General features: G+C 43.0%; 1 protein-coding gene across 2 annotated transcripts in view; it reads left to right on the forward strand.

Moving 5' to 3' along the window:
* SPOCK1 (SPARC (osteonectin), cwcv and kazal like domains proteoglycan 1) overlaps positions 1–22,620 on the forward strand; it is a 727,447-nt gene that overhangs the window by 378,291 nt on the left and 326,536 nt on the right. The gene's annotated exons all lie outside the window — the stretch shown is intronic.

Raw genomic sequence — 22,620 nt, forward strand, 5'->3', positions numbered from 1 at the left:
AAAAGAATGAATAAATAAAAATCAGAAAGGAAAAAGAACAGCAAAGCTCCCAGGGATCCCACCAGTGCAGCTATGAGGTCTGGGGAAGTTGTTCTCAGGTGTTGCAGTACAGCCTGGCTAGAAGCTGTAGACGTATTCAGTGCCAGGTATTCAGGGAATAGAAAGAGAAGGAATGTATAGAGAGATGAGAAACTGAGTAATGAAGAAAAGCAAAAAGGGAAAAAGGGGGAAAAGAAAGCAAAACAAATCAACAACAAACAAAGAAACAAACAAGAAAAGCACCCCCAAAAAAACAGGAAAAAAAAAAAGCCTCGATAAAAGAAGTGCCCTCAGGGATCCCTCTGCATGTCTGCGCAAGCCAAGGGGGTAGGCTCCAAGCCGCACAGCACCACACAGCCAGAACGGGCTCCCAACTCAAGAAAAGGAAACGAAAACTAATAAACAACCTGAAATAAACAAAGAAACAAAAGCCCCAAGATCCCACCAGCTCGGAAGCCCAGACTGGGAAGCAGCTCCACACTAGATCGGAGCTCTGCAGCCCCTCAGGAAGAAGCAGAGATGGCACACAGGGCCAGGTATTTGAGTGAAAGGAGGGGGAGGTAGTGAGAGGTAAGGAAGAAATCAAAAGAAGTGGAGAAAAAGCAACAAATGGCACTGAGAGAGCCACCAAGTGCGGGCGGGTGGAATCCAATCAGCCGGTGCTTCCCAGACAAGAGACTGTGGCCGCGGGAAGCAGAGGAGGCCGAGCAGTGGTGAAGAAGGGTGGGGGGTGTGGAAGCGTATATCACAAATTACCAGAACTCAGCAGCCCCTCAGGAAGAGCAAGATGGTTCAGAGAGCCAGGTATTTGAGTGAAAGGAGGGGGAGGTAGTGAGAGGTAAGGAAGAAATCAAAAGAAGCAGATAAAAAGCAACACCAGCAGCCAACAAATGGCACTCAGAGAGCCGGCCAGAGCGGGTGGGTGGAATCCAAGCAGCCAGTGCTTCCCGGACAAGACACTGTGGCCATGGGAGGCAGAGGAGGCTGAGTGGCAGTGAAGAAGGGTGGGGGTGGGAAAGGGTATATAGCAAATTACCGGTTGTTCTGTCTCCCACTGGAAGCTCCGTGAAGCTGCTTTCTCATACCCCCTTTTTGCTGGTCTTTGATAGGAGTCCAAGATGGTGGATCTGCGCTGCGTTAGCTGATAGGGGACCTCTGCAAGAATCTCTCCTCGCTCTCCGTTCTCTGTCAGCTTTCTCACTCCATTGGTGCTTGGCTGAGTTCTTTATCTCTTCATTTGATGTTTTAGGGTTTCAGGATTGCTGTTTTATCTGTTTGGCTTGTTTTTTCGGATCTTTGCTGTGGAGGGACGGCATGGTGCTTCTGCGTAGAGCGCCATTTTGCCGGAAGTCCTAAGGTTTCTTTTTGACTGCTTCCTCCTTCTGGACCCCAATTTTACAATGTTAGCTTGAAAACATGTTACTTACATCAAGGAATAATCTAGCTAAATGTATATTAAGTCACATGTACCTGTATACCCTGTGTAAGTAATCCTCTGTTCACTAAGTGTTTCATCATTTTCCAGATTTGTAGTTGAGACATCCCAGCAAAGGACTGCATTTCCCTATGATTTCTCTTTCCCAATTAGCTTTTAATGAAGTTCCAATAAGCCAGGAGCTTTTCTTGTTAATTTCCCCATAGAAAAGATGTGGCAGAGCTACAGGGAGGCTGAATTTAGCCTAGAAACAGTGCTGAGCTATGCTGTTCTTCCTTTCAAATAATCAGCTGCTCCCTTGGAGAATAACTTTGTTTAGGATCTGTAACAATGTTGCAGTGTTACAAGAAGTTGTGGCATTATTAGTTATTGGAAAAACACCTTTGGAGTAAACTCCATGAAGTGACTCTTAAAACTTCTTGTATTATAGGTGTGTGCACTGTGGTAGTCCTTACTTTTTCAAATTCAACTTTCATACAAATCTTGCTTGGTTACATTTTGAATGAACATCCATGAACAGCCTTTTGTTGACTTGTTTTATGTCTTTGTTAGGATGTCCCTAGCAGACAGACCTTATGAACTCTGGCAGGACCTGCCAGCTAACAGTTCCAGGGTCATCACCTTTGTCTGTATAACCTTATATGTATGAGCAAGTATTTGAACTTTAAGTGCAATTTGTGATCATTGTTTTATAAACAAATGTGAAAAATTGGAATAATGGCATTGAAGCTTGTATTTCATAAATGTGGAGATAAAGTAGGGAATCATTAAGCATGCCCCAAATGACAAATCTTTAGTCTCAATTGGATGGGAATTGGCATTAAGCCAGTCAACTGTGTATTCAATTATGAAGACAAAGAAAATTAAAGGGCATGTATAAAATGCTAAAAATATGTCCTAAAAGGCTGTGCTTAAAAAGCTGAGTTATTAGGAATTTTATGCTGTTTTTAGCACCCTGGGAAAAGACAACCCCCTTATAACATATAAATCTGTTGTTTGTCACAGTTTTAACTTTTGTGTGTGTGTGTGTGTGTGTGTGTATTATAATAGCACATTGTGTACAGCTTTAGGGGCTACCCTTTTAATTTGTAATTAGAATTTTGTTTTTTCTCACACTGCAGTCATAGATCTCATTGGAAGCCACAATTGGTAGAAAAATTGGCAAAATAATCAATGGAAGTGGTGGTTTACTCCTTTTTCCTTCTTTGTCTCTTCCTGGACAGTCTTTATCTCCTTTCCCTGCTTTATTTTTCTCCATAGCACTTGTAACAATCTACTAAACCATACATTTCATTTATTGTTTATTGTCTGTCTCCTGTTGTTAGGTGCCTGTCTGAGTTATCTAGTGCTACTATAACAGAAATACCACAAGTGGATGGCTTTAACAAAGAGAAGTTTATTTCTTCACAGTGAAGTAGGCTAAAGTCCAAATTCAGGGTGTCGGCTCCAGGGGAAGGCTTTCTTTCTTTGTCGGCCTTCTCATCAATCTTCCCTCAGACTAGGAGCTTCTCCGCGCAAGGACCCTGGGTCCAAAGGACACGCTCTGCTCCCAGCACTGCTTTCTTGGTGGTATGAGGTCCCCCTGTCTCTCTGCTCACTTCTCTCTTTTATATCTCAAGAGATTGCCTCAGGACACAATCCAGTCTTGTAGATTGAGTCCTGCCTCACTAACACAACTGCCACCCATCCTCCCTCATTAACATCATAGAAGCAGGATTTACAATATATAGAAAATCACATAATACCAGGAATTATGGCCCAGACAAATTGATATACACATTTTTTGGGGGGACATAATTCAATCCATGACATTGCACCCTTTGGCCCCCCAAAAATCACATCCTTGCAACATGCAAAACATATTCACCCCATCATATCATGGCAAAAGTCTTAACTCCAAATACAAAATCCAAAAATTCCTCCTCATCTGTGAAAACTGGAATACAAGTTATCTGCTTCCGAAGGTACAATGGCAGAACAGACACAAGCTAGACATTTCCATTACAAATGGGAGAAACTGGAGGAAAAGAAGGGATGACAGGCACTAAGCAAGTCAGCAGACCACATTACAATAGCCTTCAAAGCTTTGAAAATAATCCTCAGTTGTCTGAGGCAATTTACACAATGGCCCTGCCCTCTGCCACCTACTTCCTTCCTAATTGCCTTGCCAAGGTTTTTGGCTTGTCTGGATCCTGTGGCTGCCTCCTGTTCGTCTGACCTCCAGTTCTTGGGACTTGAGCTAGAAGCTTCCTTGGCTGATCTTGGGATTCATTGATCTTCACAGACTGTGAGCAAGAGTCCTGCTGCCCAACCTGCCGATCTTGGTTCACTAGTCTCTGTGGCTGCGTGAATTGGGAGAGGCCGCTATCCTGATCCTTGGACTTGTGACATTCCAGCCTCTACAATCCCATGAGCTGTTTCATTGATATAAATCTCTATATATATTTGTACGCTTTACTGCTTTTGCTTCTCTAGAAAACCCAGGCCAAGACAGTGCCCTCAAGTCAGTTCTGACTCATAGCAATCCTACATACAACAGAACAAAACACTGCCCGGTCCTGCACCATCCTCAAAATCATTGCTATGCTTGAGCCCATTGTTGTAGCCACTGTCTCAGTCCATCTTGTTGAGGGTCTTCCTCTCTTTCACTGACCCTCTACTTTACCAAGCATGATGTCCTTCTCCAGGGACTGGCCCCTCCTGATAACATGTGCAAAGTACGTGAGACAAAGTCTTGCCGTCCTTACTTCTAAGGACCATTCTGGCTGTACTTCTTCCAAGACAAATTTGTTCATTTTTCTGGCAGTCCATAGTATATTCAATATTCTTCACCAACACCATAATTCAGAGGCATCAATTCTTCAGACTTCCTTATTCATTTGTCCAGCTTTTGCATGCATATGAGATGATTGAAAACACCATGGCTTGGGTCAGGTGCACCTTAGTCCTCAAAGTGACATCTTTGCTTTTTAACACTTCAGAGGTCTTTTGCAGCAGATTTGCCCAATGCGGTATGTCATTTGATTTCTTGACTGCTGCTTCCATGGGTGTTGATTATGGAGCCAAGTAAAATGAAAATCCTTGACAACTTCAATCTTTTCTCCATTTTTCATGATACTGCTTATTGGTCCAGTTATGAGGATTTTTGTTTTCCTTATGTTCAAGTGTAACGCATACTGAAGGCGTAGTCTTTGGTCTTCATCAGTAAGTGTTTCAAGTCCTCTTTGCTTTCAGCAAGCAAGATTGTGTCATCTGCATAACACAGGTTGTTAATGAGTCTTCCTCTAATTCTAATACTTCCTCATGCAGTCTAGCTTCTCGGATTATTTGCTCAGCGTACAGATTGAATAAGTATGGTGAAAGGATACAACACTTTTCTGATTTTAAACCACACAGTATCCCCTTGTTCTTGTTGAACGACTGCCTCTTGGTCTATGTACAGATTCCTCATGAGCACAATTAAGTGTTCTGAAATTCCCATTCTTCGTAGTGTTATCCGTAATTTGTTATGATCCACACGGTTGAATGCCTTTGTGTAGTCAGTAAAACACAAGTAGGCATCTTTCTGGTATTCTCTGGTTTTAGCCAAAATCCATCTGACATCATCATCTGATATCCCTCATTCCACATCCTTTTCTGAATCCAGCTTGAATTTCTGGCATTTCCCTGTCAGTGTACTGCTGCAACCACTTTTGAATGATCTTCAGCAAAATTTTACTTATGTGTGATATTAATGATATTGTTCGATAATTTCTGCATTCTGTTGGATCACCTTTCTTTGGAATGGGCGCAAGTTAACCAGGTAGCTGTCTTCCAAATTTTCTTGGCATAGCTGATGGAGCACCTCCAGAACTGCATCTGTTTGTTTAAATATCTCAATTGGTGTTCCGTCAATTCCTGGAACCTTGTTTTTCACCAGTGCCTTCAGTGCAGCTTGGACTTCTTCCTTCAATATTGTCAGTTCTTGGTTATATGCTACCTCCTGTAATGGTTGAACATCAACCAATTCTTTTTGGTACAGTGACTCTGTTAGCTCTGTAAACGTAGGAATTTTTGTCTCTGTTATTCATTACTCTGGACCAACGTTTCTTATCTCTTCTTTTCTTCATTATTACTCCCCTAAGTAAATTTTGTCCTCTAATTTCTCTGCTTCCATAAATTTTAATACCACAAACATACTGTATATTTATGTACCATGTGTGTATCTGTGCCTTATACATAAAAAGAGTAAGATTTTTTTTCATCCCTCCAAAACCAATTTTCACCCCCTTGAAGGGCAACCTTGGTTGCGCAATGGTTAAGTGCTCGGCTGCTGAGAGGTTGGTGGTTTGAATCCACCAGTGGCTCTGCGGGAGAATGATGTGGCAGTCTGCTCTCATAACGATTACAGGCTTGAAAGCCCCATGGGCCAGTTCTACTCTGTCCTATAGGGTTGCTATGAGTCGGAATCAACTTAATGGTGATGGGTTTGGTTTTGGGTTTGGAAGGCAACATTGCCACCTTTGAGAATGCACGCTGTAGGCCTAGTACCAAGAAGAGCTCCTGCAATGTAATATGTACTCAATAAAATTTTTGTGAATTAATTTGATTTACCTAGGATGTCTGGCCTTCATGAAAGCTCTTAAACCCACAAATAAATAATGTGTTTGTAGTTTCCAACTATCTAGTTTTTAAATTTCAGAGACTTTCTTTCTTTCTTTCAGTAGAGGCCAAGCAAATGTTGCTTTATAGGTATATGAGGTGAGTCCCTCCCTTAATTGTATCAAGCTCCCCTTCTTTTAAGAGTCTGTGATCATCCAGGAGAGGGAATGCTTTAATCGAGGGTCGTATTTAAACTTATAGACAGTTCTCCTTGACAATCAATACATAAACAAAAAGCCAATGTACACATTTACTAAATGCTGTTACTAGCTACTGGCATTAGCCTTTGTTTCCACTTAAGCTGTGGCACTGGAACTGAACTATTTGATGGCAGAGCCCCCAGCACTATTTTACTGGACCTGATGATGGCCTTACCCAAACACAGTGGTTCCCCCATGTACTCAAGGGCTGGGGTGGGAACCAAACAGAGGCACTTAAACAAAGCTTCTTAGTATGCCCTGGATTTACTTAGGCAGTCTACATGTTTTCATATCACTTGATAATCTGCAGGCACTCTGTCCTCCTTCCCGATAGCCTATGTATGTGGCATGATAAAAGCAAGCCGTTTCAATTGCATTAAAGAAGGCGAGACAACTCAAGGCTTCTCGCCATCCTGTGTGATGGGAATAGCAATAGAAGCAGAACAATGGGTGTGTGTCATTTAAAATGCCAGACACCAGGAAGACCCTCTCAGATTGGAGTCTGACCAAGACTGTCCTATCAGACACACAGGAATCCGGCATCTGAAGCCTTGTGGCGGGGTGATGCTGCTTCCCTTCAGATGCCTTGGGAGGAATAACTGGTTTGTGTGCATTTCCATAAGGAGAAGCGTTCATTCATCATTTTAGGTAGCCTTATTTCTCCACAAAAATATTTCAGATGCTAATTTCTTTGAGAGAGAAGATTGACATTTACATTTCCTTTTATATTAACAAAGAAAAAATATGAATATTCATACCAGGGAAATGAATTTAATTATAGTGTAAGCAAATATCATAATGAATGGATCTGATGGTTCAACCCTCATTGCTGTAATAATAAATTTAAGTCCCTAAAATTGGGATCTATTGCCATCTCAGTTGTCGACTGAAAATGAAAAGGCTTTGAATTTTTTATTGCTTTGTTGGGGCAGATTCCTTGAAATGAGACCTAAGTGAGTCCTATCTACTGCCTGGTAATAATTCTTATTTTAGTGGTGTCAGGAAAGTTGTCTCATCTTCCGGAGCTTTGTCACAGCTGTATGCATTTGTAAGTTTCTGATACTGACCTGGACTTCTGAACATGAAGCCGAACACTCTTCTTGGCAACTGTAACTGATTGATCGTTTACCTTAGGATAGACAGAAGTTAAAAGATTCATTTATTGGAAGGCATTGAAATCAAACACTTAAAACTGAAATCTCCAAGGTAACAAGCTATTTAGAAGAAAATTATGGTGAATCCTTTTTAAAATTGAATACCTCTCCCCATTTATGTTTCTACATACGTGTTTAGATTTTTATATCACAGTTTTCTCAAAGTGAGGCACACCTACGTAAGCAGATGGGTGTTTGTTGGCCATGTTTCTGTGGCTGTTGGTTAACTGTAGTAGAGCGTTTCTCTGAGTGAATCATTTTAAAACAGAGTAATTGCAAAAATGCTTTGACAACACAAATATTAATAATAACAAAGAAGTTGGAGGGCTTTTTCACTTGAGTCTCATTTGGATGTTACCATTTTCTACCCTGGAACTATCTTTAATAGATGGCTGGGAGAGGCTGACGATTTAGCACAGAGGCCAGCAGCGTTCACTTATTCACTCACTCACTCACTGATTCACTCACACATTTACTTGGTGACCATTTGCTAAGTACCTCCTATGTGTCGGCCCTCTGTAAGGTGCTGCGGAGGCAGAGATGAATGTGACTCTGTCTGGGCCTTCGGCAACCTCCCTTTCTGGTAGAGACTGTCATGTAGTCCAACAATTACATTAGAGGACAGTAGAGTTCATAGGTGTTTCTCTGACTAGACTTTTAAGTGTCAACCCTGTGTGACTTTGGCCACATTACTTATATTCTCTGTGACTTAGTTTGCTCATCTGTAAAATGGGGTTAAAAACAGTACCAATCTCATAGGGTTCCTTCAGTATTAAATGATCTAATCCAGGCAAAGTACAGTGCCTGGCTCATGGTAATGCTCAGAAAATGAGGATCCATTTTATAGATGCACAGACAGGTGCTATAGGGGGAGATTCCTGATGCATCCAGGGATGCTCCACCAGCCAAAGCAACCCAAGTGAAGCAATTAGTTATGTGTCCATAGAAAAAAGGTGGGAAGAGCATTTTCTTTTTCCGTAAAGTATACCCATATAGTTCCTTTGGGGAATGAGGAATTGTTGGTATGGGATGTGGAAGATGTGATTTTGAAGTCGACTGATAATTGTTCCGCACTGCTCTGTCTGTGCAACTTCCTTCTTCCTTCCTCCCAACACTGGCTCTGCCTGCTCTGCCTAGAACACCAGACTCCAGGATTAGGAGATGCAGGCAGCCCCTACTGCAGTAGGCATGGTGTCTAGAGACCCTGGACTGTCTTTTCAGAATCTGCTCCTGAGGCCGACTAAAGGCTGGGTTTGTTGTCCTGAGCTTAGACTCTAGGGAAAGAGAATCTTGAAGTGTGAGGTTCTGTAAAGGTTCACATTTTTTCAGAGACTTCTTCAGGACTCTCTCAGTCTTAGCATGCAAAACAGCTCTGAAAGACAGGACTTGAGCCCTGTAAAATCATCATATTTCTCCAGGAAAAAGCTATGTGGGGTTACCTGCAGAAAACTAGCCTGGAAGATCAAGGGCAGAGACCTCAGCTTCCTTAGCACTCAGCACAAGGCTCTGTGCTTGATGAACATTTGTTGGATGAGTGAATGCATGCATGCAAGAATGAATGAATGCATGAATGCTTTGATCATGATGGGCTGTAGAATGTTAGGTGAAGGGACTGTACCAGTGCTTTTTTCTTCACATCTAAGTGTTTTTCTGGTAACAAGGTATACTTTCTCATGGCATTTGACCTGGGATTTTGTTTGGCAGTATTTTAAGCTTCTATTCATTTGGAAAAGAAAAGGCATGATTCTTAATTGGTGTAATTTTACCTTCATGAATTCAGAAAAGCTACTCTTAGAATAAGGAGTTCCACTTTTAGAAAGAAACATATTTGCAGAAACGCCAATTCCTGGCTCTTTAGGCCTCTTCTAGCACTGGAGATACATGCCTCTCCCTGGGGCAGGCCCTGTCATGTTTTGGGATCCTCATACATTTTCTAATCCCTGCTGTCCCCAATCAACTCCATCTCTCACAACAAAGAGTTAATAGTTAATGAAAGGACATTCTGAGACTTCCACTGCCAGAATCCTGCTTGCTTACCACTATGCAAATAATTTTGGATGAGTGATTTTTATGATCTTAACATCATTATTCCCATTCACACAAAGGACACAGTGTATTTGTGTCAACAGGCCACTGGACAAATAGCTAGGGTGCTGAAAGTGCTTCCTGGGTGCAAATTTGTCAGTAGTCACCTATTTGGAGAGATTCCACGTGAGCTTCCAAGGCAGAAGGCGTTATATGAAATAAGTTTTTTCTGATGTGTCTCCTTAAGGTTCCTTCCACCCAGGGCTTGTAAAGAAGGGTGCCTGGTGGAAGCCCTGCATTTTCTGCCCACCCCACTTCTGCCCACATGGAACCAGCCTTGGCTCTGCTTCATTCCTTGTTCATGATATTTTCTCATCTCTCTATGCCTGCTCTGCCCAGGTGCCTGACAGCTAGTTACCTTTCCTGGCCTTTGGTGATGTTGTTTGGGCCTCTCCATCTCCCCTTCTGATGTGGTGGTCTGATAGGGAACCCCTTTCTTGGGCAGGTCTGGGACCACCTGTGCTTGTTTGCTGTCAGGGTAGGAGAAGAGCCTGGCTGGGTCCTACAGGACTCAGTTCTGGGAGTTTGCTTCTGCTGTGCTCCAGGAGTGGAACAGATGGCTCATCCTTTTGGTGGAGCTAGGTCATAGAATTTGTCATTTTCCCTGCAAAGGTTGAGGAAAATCTAGTCCCTCCAGAAGGAATTAAATGAGTGGTGTTATTGTTCTTATGTTTAATTCATATGTTCTGTGGGATTCCCAGTTCAAATATTTGTTAGCTTGAAAAAAAAGTTAGTTTCTCAGCTTTACAAATTACTTAATTTCAATTAGAACAAAGCAGAAATGCCGTTCTATAGGGAGCCATTAGTTGGATGACTTGTGATGTCTGAGAACCACTTGTTAGGGCTGAGCTTGGAATAGTCTCCTCCTGGCACTCGATGTAGTCATCGTAGATATATCCCTTCTGCTCTTTATCTCTAGTTTCTTCTTTGTATAGTGAGGTCTCACTATCAACCTGGTAGACTGGAATTCAAGAGACCAAGATTCTAATTCCAATTCTATCACTAACAAGTTTTGTTACCTTAGACAAAGCATTCTTCTGATGGGATTCAGTTTTCCCAGACAAAGATGAGGGCAAAGGATCAGGTTGCATCTCAAACTCTGTTTAATCAGAAATGAATCTGAGGTTACAGCTGAAGTCAGTGGGGAAGGGAAAATGGGACTGATTAGCCACATCTGCTGTAGGCAATGAAAGGGTCAGTGGTGGCATCCTTGAGCCAGGTAAAGTCAAAGCCCCTTCCACCTCTGAAGTTCTGTACCTATATAGTAACATAGAGGCAGTGGTTGTACGAGTGAGCTAGTATAGCATAGTGGATAAGAGTGGGACTTTGGAGCCATACAACCTGATTCTCAATCCCAGCCCCACCACTTATTAGCTGTAGTACCTTGGATAAATTACTTAACCTCTCTAAATTATAATTTTCTCATGAGAAAAAGGAAAATACTATAGTCCTTACCTCATAAGGTGTTATGAGGCTTGAGTACTTTGCAGTAGGTTTTCAATAAAAGTGTTATTGAGCTGCTATTAATAATATAACAAGTACTGTTGGTACTTCCTTGAGTACAATGGCCAATCTTGCCAAGCAGTCTTCGTGTCTGAACCATGTGCATTATGACCTCAGAACAGTCCAGAGGTATATCATGGCCCATCCATGGAAAGGAAGTCCCATTCTTAGACTCATAAAACAGTAGTGCTAGGAGGGATCGATCACAGAGTGCATATTTTAGAGATGGGAAACCTGAGGCCCTGGTGGGGCGAGTCTTGTTCCGGGTCACTGGGGGAGGTCTAGGCAAAGTGGGCCTGTTCTCAGACTCTAGCACACTCATGATTCCTATCTCTTTTCCCCATTGTGATGGGTGCTCGTACTATGCTCTTACAGCTGCTGGCTCTCGGGAACAATTTAAATGGAAGCAAAGTGCTGCTTTGTAGTCATTGGAAGCATGTTTAATTTATTCATTATATTTGAGAAGAGCCTCCAGTACCAGAAAGAAATGCTTCAGTCAACTGAGTTTTATTTTCTTTGTCGATTTATCTTGATTCCTCATGGCTTTCCACGAGCCTCCCTGTTTTCTCTCTGTTGCTGGTGTCAAGTCTGAACTCTCCACTCCCTTCTCCTGATTCAGGCATTCAAAATCTTGCTCCTGGGCACTTTCAGCAGCCTCCTACCACACTTCCCAGCCTCCGAGCTCCCTCTGCCTGCCCTCAAGCCTCCAACTCCTGCCTGATGCCTAGTTTAAAAATGGGACATCTGACTACGTCATGCCTCTGCTTAAAAGTTAGCCCCTCATGACTTCCAGGGTGAAGTGCCTTCTGCACTTGTGACATGGCTGCTGCAGGCTACATTCTCGAGGCTCCAGGCTTTTGCCCTGGCTTTCCTCTCCCTTGGAGTGTCCTTTCTCCACTCCTTCCCATTGTGATTTCCTGTCCATCCTGAAAGACGGCCCAACTTTTTCAAGCCTTTCTGAGTGATAGGTTCACAAACCACCTGACTCCTCCGTGCCTGACTCCTCCAAGCAGAGCTGGGTAGAGTTTTGGTCTCCTTTATTCTCTATTCTCATTTCATACTTGTTTATTTGATGATATATTGTAGGATCCTAGGAGAAAAGAGTGCTGTATTATACAGTTCTTTATCTACTAGCACTGGTATAGTGGCTGTGACAGAGCAAGTATTTAGTGCACATTTGAATGTCTGACTGAATGAACTACAGTAGCTTATGCTCACTGAGTACCTGCTGTATGCCCAGCACTGTGCCAGGCCATCTGTAAACTTCTTATTTGATTATCTTGGGAGCCTTGTGAGGTAGTGTCAACTATGGTCCCCATTTGAGAGCTGAGAGAACTGAGGCCAATGAGGATAAATAACTTGTCTACCACACACAGCTAGTAAGTGGTGGAGTCAGGATTTCAATGCAGATTGTGAGGTATCAGATCCCTTACTCCTTATGCTACAGTTCACGAATGTCACAAATGGTGAATGATCTTTGTTCGGTTTGGTTTTGTCCTGCTAAATATATTCCCCATTGTCCTCACCTAAATCCTTTCTGTCCTTTAAAGTCCTCTTCAGTGTCCCCTCTCCCTACCATGTGTTGGATTGCCCTGTGGTTGTCAACTCACTTTAGAACTCATGTTACAGGGGGCATTCTGTGAGTGTGGTAGGGAGCCATCTATTCACTGTACATTTCATTGGTGCCACCTGGATCATGTGTTCCTGTAAGAGAGTGGCAGGGGCCAGATTTTGAAATTGAACCTAGGCTGAGCTCCAGATCTTCCACTTTTTGACCTTGGGCCAGCCATTGACCTCTTTAAGCCTGTTTCTTTATCTCTAGAATAGGTAGCTATGGGTTCTAAGAACTTAGAAATAACCTAGCATCTGAGAGTTCGACTCTGAAATGAACTCTCACACATCAAAGCAGAAAAAAGTACAGTCACCCCAAAGATATTTTGTGGCTCCTGATTTGCAAGATTTGACTAATTCAGGGCTTTTCAGAACTTTCCACCATAAACTCCCTGTCTTAGTCATCTAGTGCTGCGCTATCAGAAATACCACAAGTGGATGGCTTTAACAAAGAGAAATTTATTCCTTCACAGTAAAGTAGTCTAAAAGTCCAAATTCGGGCATCAGCTCCAGGGAAAGGCTTTCTCTCTCTGTCGGCCTTCTTATCAGTGTTCACCCGGACTAGGAGCTTCTCTGTGCAGGGAGCCCAGGCCCAAAGGACGGGCTCTGCTCCTGGCACTGCTTTCTTGGTGGTATGAGGTCCCTGATTCTCCACTTGCTTCCCTTTCCTTTTATCTCTTATAAGAGATAAAAGGTGGTGCAGGCCACACCCCAGGGAAACTCCCTTTACGTTGGGTTGGATCAGGGAAGTGACCTGGGTTAGGGTGGTGTTACCATCCCACCCTAATCCTCTTTAATGTAAAATTACAATCACAAAGTGGAGGACAACCACACAACACTGGGAATCATCGCCTAGCCAAACTGATACACACATTTTTGGGGGTACACAATTCAATCCATGACACTCCCCTTGGTAGGGGATCACGAACCATATTGCTGGGAGGTTTGGGGGTATGGCCTGAAGCAGTCTTCTACAAACCTTAAATTTCTTTGAAGTCTTAGATTTCATCTTAAAAATTTATGCACATTTTGGATTCTACGCCTTAAAATATCTGTATTTATTTTGGTATGAAAATGTGTAAAATTACCACCCACTAAAATTTGAGTTTCAGGAAGGTCTCTCATCATAGCTGCTCCAGTTCTCATTGCAAACTGTCTCCTCCCCCCAGAGCCTGCTGGTGGATGTGAATAGGTGGAGGGGTAGAATGTGATCTCAGGGGCTGCAGAGCATAGTTTTCCATTTGCTGGTTTCAGGGCCAGACCCTGGTGGAGGGTGAGTTCATCAAGGGGATAGGGCTGTTTAGAAGACAATTTGCCTCTTTGCTCAGGGGGAAACCAGGCTCCTGACATTAATGGGGTTGGAACATACCTGTTTTCTATATGGGTAATACTAGCTTCCCCCTAGGTCTTAGTATATGGAAAGGTTGGTTCTTGGCACATAATTAATGCTCAAAGATGTTGGTTTCTCTGATTGTGATTATAAACCTTGCCATCCATCCATCTCAGTCAATATTTATGCAGCATCTTCTATGGGCAAGAATTTATCTGTTTGCCTCAGGTGTGCACCTTTTGCGATCTCTGCCTGAATATTAGAAGACTCTATCTTTCCTGAAATGACCCATAGTCGGTTGCAGAGGCGGCTGCAGTGCATTGAGACCAGAACTCATTGCCTTGACTTTCCCCAGGCCTCGGCTCAGCACTAGTCTCCCTGCCAGCAGGGCTGGAGTCTGGTAGGTCAGAGGCAGAGCTCGGGGCTGTGGATGCCCGCTCCCCCTGACGCTTTTTCTCCTTCAGCAGGCAGAGCAGTATTCTTGGTCTTACCAACCACCTGGGGCATTGTCCATAAGCAAGGAACTGAGCCTCTGACCTTGTCTACTGCAAGGAAGTTCAGCTGCAGGGGGAGGCAAATCTGGCAACACACAAAATACAAATTCAGGAAATTTTTGAAATATAGTCTGAAAGGACTTAGTCTCCTTACCCCTCACTCAGGGCTTCTAGGTCTGGCATGGACTAAACAGGTAACCACATGGGCTCTCACCTGACTGAGATGGGACTGTTAACCAGGCATCAGGTGAGAAATTCAAGCCAAGGTTGGTGGGAGAGTCCTGCTTCCTGATTCTGCCACTGCTGAATCCACAGTGCCTGGCACAGAGTATATGCTCAGTATATGTTGGTTGAGTGAGTAAAATTAGTCCTGAAAGGATTGTGGTTTGAAGGGATGTGAAGAAATAACTCCATTATCATTATATTAGTACCAACCAAAAAACCAAACCCATTGCTGTCGAGTTGATTCCAACTTGTAGCGACCCTATATTAGTACAGTGCCTTAATATGATATGCCAGACATTGTGCTAAATACTTTCTATGAGCTATCATGGATTTTTAACAACACCTCTATCGAGGTAGGTGTCATTATTTTCCTCATGTTACAGTTTTGGGGTCTGAGCCTCAGACATGCTTAGTAACTTGCTCAAGGTCACACAGCAAAGGGTCATAGCCAGAGTGAAGGGTTCACAGGCCCTTTCCCAAGCCCTAATGCTTGTTCTCTGTGAGCATCAGATGTGCTGGGGGCCAAGGGCTAACCAGTGCTCATCTCTCTGTCCATGAATGTTTTGGCTTCTGAGAATGAGAACTGTGCTTCAGTATTGCTTTGGCTCATTAGAGAGAATCATAGCTCACTGGCTTTTAGAGAGAGTACTAGGGGAATGAATAACCTTAGAATTAAGCCCACAGATTCCAGTCACATCATTCATTGCAGGCCAACCTTATTGGCAATTCTGGATCTAGATAGGTCTCTTCCCTAGCTGGCATAAAACAGGAGTGGGGAAGGAAAATAACAAAATTAGAAGATGAAAACTGTAAAATGGAACACTGGGCAAGCCTTCCCCACCACCCCAGCTGCTCCTGCATGCCTTGCCTGGTGATCAATGTATAACTAGAAGATGAAAGCTCTGGGACTCACAATGCTGACTTTCTGGGTAAAGACTCACTTTTACCTCTCCAGATGCCTCCTGGTCCCAGGCCAGGTGTCCAGCATATATTAGTAATGTGTCTCATTCTGTGTTCTCTCCTGCACTTCCCTGCCATGCAGGAGGCACCGGGTTGCTAGTAGGCTGTAAAGACTAGAATGAAATTACTCTTAAACAAAACTGATCATTCGAAAGCATTTCAGAGACAAGTGCACGTGATTCATTCTTAATTCTCCAAAGACTAAAATGTAATAGTGCTTTAAGAATCTCCTAGTTAAACAGTTTACTCATTCTAGCTTAGAAAGTAACAAGAAAGCAAGGGAGGGAGATCTTTGTTTCTTTAGATCATCCCATTTTCAGTGATTCTTATAGATGAATTCATAGAAAACTTGGCCCAGGTTCTTCGGCCTATTATATGGGAGAGGGAGGGTATGCATGGGTACCTGAGTGAAAGAAGATGGGAAGCTTACAGAACATAGAATGAAATTGAAACTCACTTAACTGACATCTCCCCCATCACGTTGCTCAATTGTCCTATGTATATCAGGGTGGAAGTGTCACCCTAAAATTCTGTAGAATTGGAAATGCAAGAAGAAAAAACTGGTTACTCTAGATCATGTATTTGGTCCCAGGCTCTTTCAATCCCTGGCTTTGTAACCGAAAATCAATATCAAATCTAGTTGTGTTGGCAAACACAAGTTTGAAAAGGCTACAGTAGAGCGTTGAAAACACTCAAAGTGCTTGAGTCTTAATGCCCAAGAACATAAAATATGAATTTATTACATTTAGTGTTTGGGAGAGTTTTTATTTCCCTGCATTTCCTGTGGTTTTGTATTGTGTACAAAGTGTATTATATGCACCTTTTTAAACTTGATCCCAGTAACCGTATGCTAATTGACTGTATGAATCAATTTTCCACCTTCTAATATAGCATAACGTTGCTGACCATTCTCAGGTTGATGGGTTGGGTTCTTGTTTTGTATCTGATTTGACTGACACTGAGACTGAATTCTCGGGGGGCCCATCGTGGAAGCAAAGTACAGTCAAGCAATATGTGGTTAGTCCGATTCAGTCAAGCCCAGTGCCTTCTCATCTGTTACACGAGCCGCTCTTGCAGTTAGTTCTTGGCTCAACAAATTATTATGAAAATGATTTCACATTTGCTGCCAATGGTAATGTTACCTGATTCCAACTTTGGGAAGGATATTTAGTGTTTCTATCAGTTTGAGTCATATTGGAGCAAAATCAAAGTACCTCCATATCTACTTACATTTAGAAGCAATTCATTTATAGCGAGTGGTCATGCAGTGCTGGCTTTGATGTGGCCTGGTTATTTAGGGCTTTGGCAGCCTTAATAACTTTGAATTATCTAATGGAAAATATATTCTAGAAACAGGAAATAGTAAACATTCTTTGTGAGTAATTCCTAGCATGGTGTGTGATTTAATATTGGAAGGAGGAAAAAAAAAATTTGCCTGCTGTGTTCAGAATACATATAGAATTTTAAAATGTTTTAAAGTTGGCTCATCAGGTTTAAGGGAGGAAATAACATTTATTGAGTACATTCTTTGAATCCTCATAACAACCCCATGAAACAAGTATTATTATTCCAATTTTGCGAATGAGGAGAAGGAGGTCAAAAGGGTTTAGGAAACTTGCTGATTGATGGTCACCCAGTCAGGAAGGAACGAAGCTGGATTTCTCACCTGGGCCTATGTTCCTTCCTCTACTCCATGAGACTAGAATTCTGTACAGTGTCATTACAGATACATAAAAAGTATTTTGGATAGCAGAGCCTCTTTTAGGGAAGCAGAATGGAGTTGTGAAGAGCTTGGAGTTTCTCCTATCTAGGGCTTGGGTGGCTTTGGGAAGTTTTCGTAACTCCTCTCAGGCCTCATTTCTTCATCTAGAAAAATGAGGACAATATCCCCAAGTTCACATGGTTGACCATATTAATAATATGGGATAAAGAGAAAATTTATTAATATGGTCATGTCCACAGAGCTCCCTGCTCTGCCAGCTATCAAGGAGAACCCTCTAATTGTCAGTCCCATTTTTTTCTCTCCTTTTCCTTCATAAATAGGAAAAGAAAATGTTCTGATTGCAAGAGAGGCTAAGTCAGTCAAAATAATTAAAAGCAAAGGGAAAAAAAAAAAACATTTAGACTGGGAGAGAAGGAGGAATTTTTTAGGGAGTACACGTGGGTCAGGTTCTTCTGTGAGTTGTGAGGGAAATGAATGGGAGAGGAAGGGATTTTGATCAGTGTTGCTGGGGACTGTGAATTTAGATCCTTTTAAGATGACTTTCATGGGGGCAGTGGTATTTCAGTGGTAAAATTCTCACCTTCCATGTGGGAGACCTGGGTTTGACTCCTGGCCAATGTGTCACATGAGCAGCCACCATTATCTGTCAGTGGAGACTTGTGTGTTCTTATGTTGTTGAACAGGTTTCAGTGGAGCCTCTAGACTACTACAGATTAGGAAGAAAGGCCTGGCAATCTGATTCTGCAAATAAGCTAATGAAAACCCTATGAATCACAATAGTCTTATCCGCAGCCAATCATAGGGTTACACAGGACCAGGCAGCATTTCATTCTATTGTACGTGGGGTTGCCATGAGTTGGGGGCTGACTCAATGGCCACTAACAACACTAGCAACAACAAAATACCTTTCCGAGACATTAAAGGCTAAAAATCCTTTTTTAAAAAATAAATAAATAAATGGATGGCCCGTGCTCTCATTTTAAACATTTAGAATTTTGCATTCATAGGATATAATAATAATGAAAATTAACAGTCAATGATAATAGTAAATTACAAATACCATAGCCAGTATTTATGGAGCATGTGCTGAATAGGCTCAGTGCTGAGCCCCTTGCTTACATCATCTCATGTAACTCTCCAAACAACCCCAGGAAGCATCGAGCACAGGGCCCAGCACATCTCGTGTGCTCAGTAAATGTTCATTCCTGTCCCCTTTCCTTTATCCCTAACTCACAATGCCTTGTAGCCGCCTCCTCTACTGTCCCCACTCCTGCTGCAGAACTGTCCTTGACACAGTCCACTGGTGGTGCCCCGTTTCCCATCTCACATTGGGTGAGTCTGAGAGCAGTTAGGGAGCCAAGGTGACCTAGTGTAACCCAAAGGTAAAGCAAATACAACCTTCATGCGTTCAGGAGCAGTCCTAAATGAAAGGGCTGCAGCTGGAGCATATACTTCTTTCTGGCAGTAAAAAAATAAAAAGGTTTGATTGAAAAGATCATGAAAGAAGTAAAAGTATACCTGTAAATCATTTACTCAACATCCCTTATACCACTGAAAACTCTGTGGAACACGGTTCAAGAGAATGATGGTACCAGTATTTTTGTTCCAACTTTAAGCAATCCTCATTTGAAAGACGCTCTGCTAGTGGGCCTGCCCCAGGCCTGCTGGTGCCCACTGTGGGGAATGCGGGTGGTCAGTGACCAGGCAGAATGACAGCAGTGCTAGCCTGTGACAGGCATAGAAGGGACCGGCCCTTCAGGGTCCCCAATCTGGATACCAGAGAACCTGGACAAGAGGAGATTCCGGAGGCCTGGGACTAAATCTGAGGAGATCACTCAGGACATAGGACTGTACTTAAAAAGCAAGCAAACAAACAATAACAACAAAAAACCATTGAGGGGTAAACATGCCATACTGTCATATTGTTGACAGGCTAGAAGAATCTGGGAGTCAGCATATGGACTCCAGAGTCAACTAGCTGAATTGACATCTGGGCTGTGCCACTTTCTAGCCATGTGCCACTTTTGCAAGTTCTTTAATCTCTCTGATCCTCAGTTTGCTCACCTGAGTAATGGGGTTAGTAATTGTCCTACCTTTATGGGGCATTTTGAGGACTAAATAAACAAATCCAAGTTTATTGCATAAGACATTTCCTGGCATCTAGTTAATGCTTAATAAATGTTAGCCATGATGATATTTCCACCCCCCATCTGTCAGTTTGTTGTACTGTGGTGGCTTGTGTGTTGCTGTGATGCTGGGCGCTATGCCACAGGTATTTCAGATACCATCAGGGTCACCCAGGGTGGACAAGTTTCAGTGGAGCTTCAAGACTAAAGATGGACTAGCAAGAAAGATCTTGTGATCTACTTCCAAAAAATTAGCCAATGAAAACCCTATGGATCACAACAGAACATTGTCCAACTTACATGCTCTGGACACGACATCAGGAAGAATCAATCACTGGAGGAGGACGTCATGTTTGGTGAAGTAGAGGGCCAACAGGGCCGAGGGAGACCCTTGGTGAGATGGATTGGCCCAATAGCCACCTCAGTGGACTGGAACTTGCTAGTGATTGTGAGGATGGCACAGGACTGAGCAACATTTCATTCTGTTGAACATAAGGTTGCCATGAGTTGGAGTTGACATGATGGCTGCTATCCATCTTTATCTATGATGACATTTGAAGTCCGTGGGTGGTGCAAAAAGTTAACACACTTGTCTGCTTAGTGAAAGGTTAGAGGTTTGAGTCCACCTAGAGGTGCCTTGGAAGAAAGACCTGGCAATCCACTTCTGAAAAATCAACCATCGAAAGGTCTATGGAGCACAGTTCTACTCTGACACACATGGGGTCGTCAAGAGTCAGAATCAGCTCTGCTACCACTGGATGATGATATTTATGTGAAGTTTCTCCTGTTTATCTTAATTATGCTGGTTGCAGTATATTAAAAGCAACTTTAATTGAAGGATTATATTATCATATCCTAAGTACTTCTGTTAACTTATTCCACACAACAGCCCAAAGAAACAGTCAGGTAATACAAGTGAGGAAGCAAAGACACCGAGGGACAGATTGCTTGCTGCATAACACCCCGAATAGTAAGTAGCAGGGCCAAGAATTCCACCTAGTCACAACCCAGCTTCTCCCACTCTGCTGTGTTCCTTTCTAATGTGATTTACCGTTGTTTGGCTTTTCCAGATGGTAAGAACTCTTACATATCTCTTCCTGTGTTTGGCAGGCTTGTGCCATCTGAAGGCCCTTGCAGGGACAAATAGGTGAACACAGTGTGAGCAGTCGGGGAGACCAGTGCAGTCTTTGCAAACGAAGCTTTGGGCGCTTGAAGGGAGCTCTCCAATCACTCACTGGCTACGTGTTTGCACTCTGAGGAATCTTGTTCCTTTAACCTAATCTTAAATATGCTCAGACTTGGGCTTATTGTTGGCTTTCTGGAATGCAGCCCAGTCTGGCAGCTTTAACAAGGATGTTAAATAGGTTTATGTACACTACTAATGGTTTTTTGTAGAGGAATTGAAAAGGATGATACATATTGAATCTTGCCTTTTGAGTTCTTGTGCTGCATCATGAGTTCCTTTCTGGCAAGGAGACACTATATTTTGTAGGGTTAGGAGTGTGTTTTCGGGGTGTGCCTGCCTGGATGCCCATCCTGGCTCTGCCACTTGCAGGATCTTTGACCTTGGGCACTGTGCATTGACTTCTCTTGGTATCTTAATGTTCTCATCTGCCTGATGGTGGCAGCCATAGTACCTGTCTCATAGGGTTGTGGTGAGGAGTAGAAGGGTTAATGAGTATAGAGCGCCTAGAACTGTGCATCCATACAGTAAGCACTCAGTAAAGTTTAGTTAGCTTAACTGTTTTTTTCCCTAGTGTCTAGCCCAGGCTTGCCTGGCACAGAAACAGTACTGTCTGTGTTTGCTGAGCAAGTGAGAAATGTTTTGCCTTTAGCAGTGGCTGTTACTTGATTATGCGTCTTCTCTGAAACTGAGGCCAGGAAGCCACATTTCAGGATCGAAGGACACAAGGACACTTGCAGTCACAGCAGCAGCCGACGAGAGATGCTGTATCCCAAGTGGCACAGTTCTGCTGTCTCCTTTCCTGCTACCCCACCAAGATGATTCGTCATTGTCAAGAGCTGAGGCTTTTTCATCTCGTAGAGCCATAGAGGTGAAAGCCACATGCCAGGTTGTGTAGTCCAATGAGTCATTTCCTGTGAACTGTTGACTAGTCCCTGCTTAAACACTCTCAATGCTGGGACTCTCACTACTCACAAGGCAGGCAGCCCTTAGGAAAGAAGGACACCTTCCTTTCACTGAGACACAATCTGCTGCCTCATCACTTCCACTCACATGGCTTTATTCTGTAGTCTGAAACCATGCAGAAAAAGTCCAAATTTCTCTCTACCCCATGACAACACTTGAATTAATTCATTTTTTACTGAGAACTGTTGTTATCATTGTTGTTAGCTGCTATTGAAACGACCCCCAACTCATGGAGACTCCATGCACAATGGAACAAATGCTGCCCAGTCCTGCACCATCTTTATGATCAGGTGCCGATCAGACCGTTGTGATCCGTAGGGTTTCATTGGCTGATTTTCGGAATTAGATCACCAGGCCTTTCTTCTAGTCTGTCTTAATCTGGAAGCTCTGCTGAAACCTGTTCAACATCATAGCAACACGCAAGCCTCCACTGACAGACGGCTGGTATCTGTGCATGAGGTGCATTGGCCAAGTACTGTTGTTGTTATCGTTTCTGTTGTTGTTAGGTGCCATCTCAGTTCCGACTCATGGTGACCTTATAGGACAGAGTAGAACTGCCCTGTTGGCCTTTTTAGGCTGTAATCTTTATGGGAGCAGAACGTCCGGTCTTCTCCCTTGGAGCTCCTGGTGGGTTTGAACCTCCGACCCTTTAGGTTAGCAGCTGAGTGCTTAACCATTGTGCCACCAGGACTCCTGAGCCAAATACTACTATATGCCAAACACTGTGCTAAGAGCAGATGATGCAGCAGTGAGTAAAAAAGATGTTGCCCAGTCGCTCTTGTGAGGCCTGCAGTCTAGTAGAGGAGATAAACAGGGAAACAAGCAAAAGCGGCATTGCAAACAGAGAAACAGTTGTAAAGAAGCAGAGTATTATGATAGGGAATAAATCTTCTTTGAAGTCATTGGGATTAGCATTTCTGAGGAGGAGATTTTTCAGTTGTATCT

This window comes from Trichechus manatus, unplaced genomic scaffold (assembly GCF_000243295.1).
Source record: "Trichechus manatus latirostris isolate Lorelei unplaced genomic scaffold, TriManLat1.0 scaffold00127, whole genome shotgun sequence".
Taxonomy (NCBI): domain Eukaryota; kingdom Metazoa; phylum Chordata; class Mammalia; order Sirenia; family Trichechidae; genus Trichechus; species Trichechus manatus.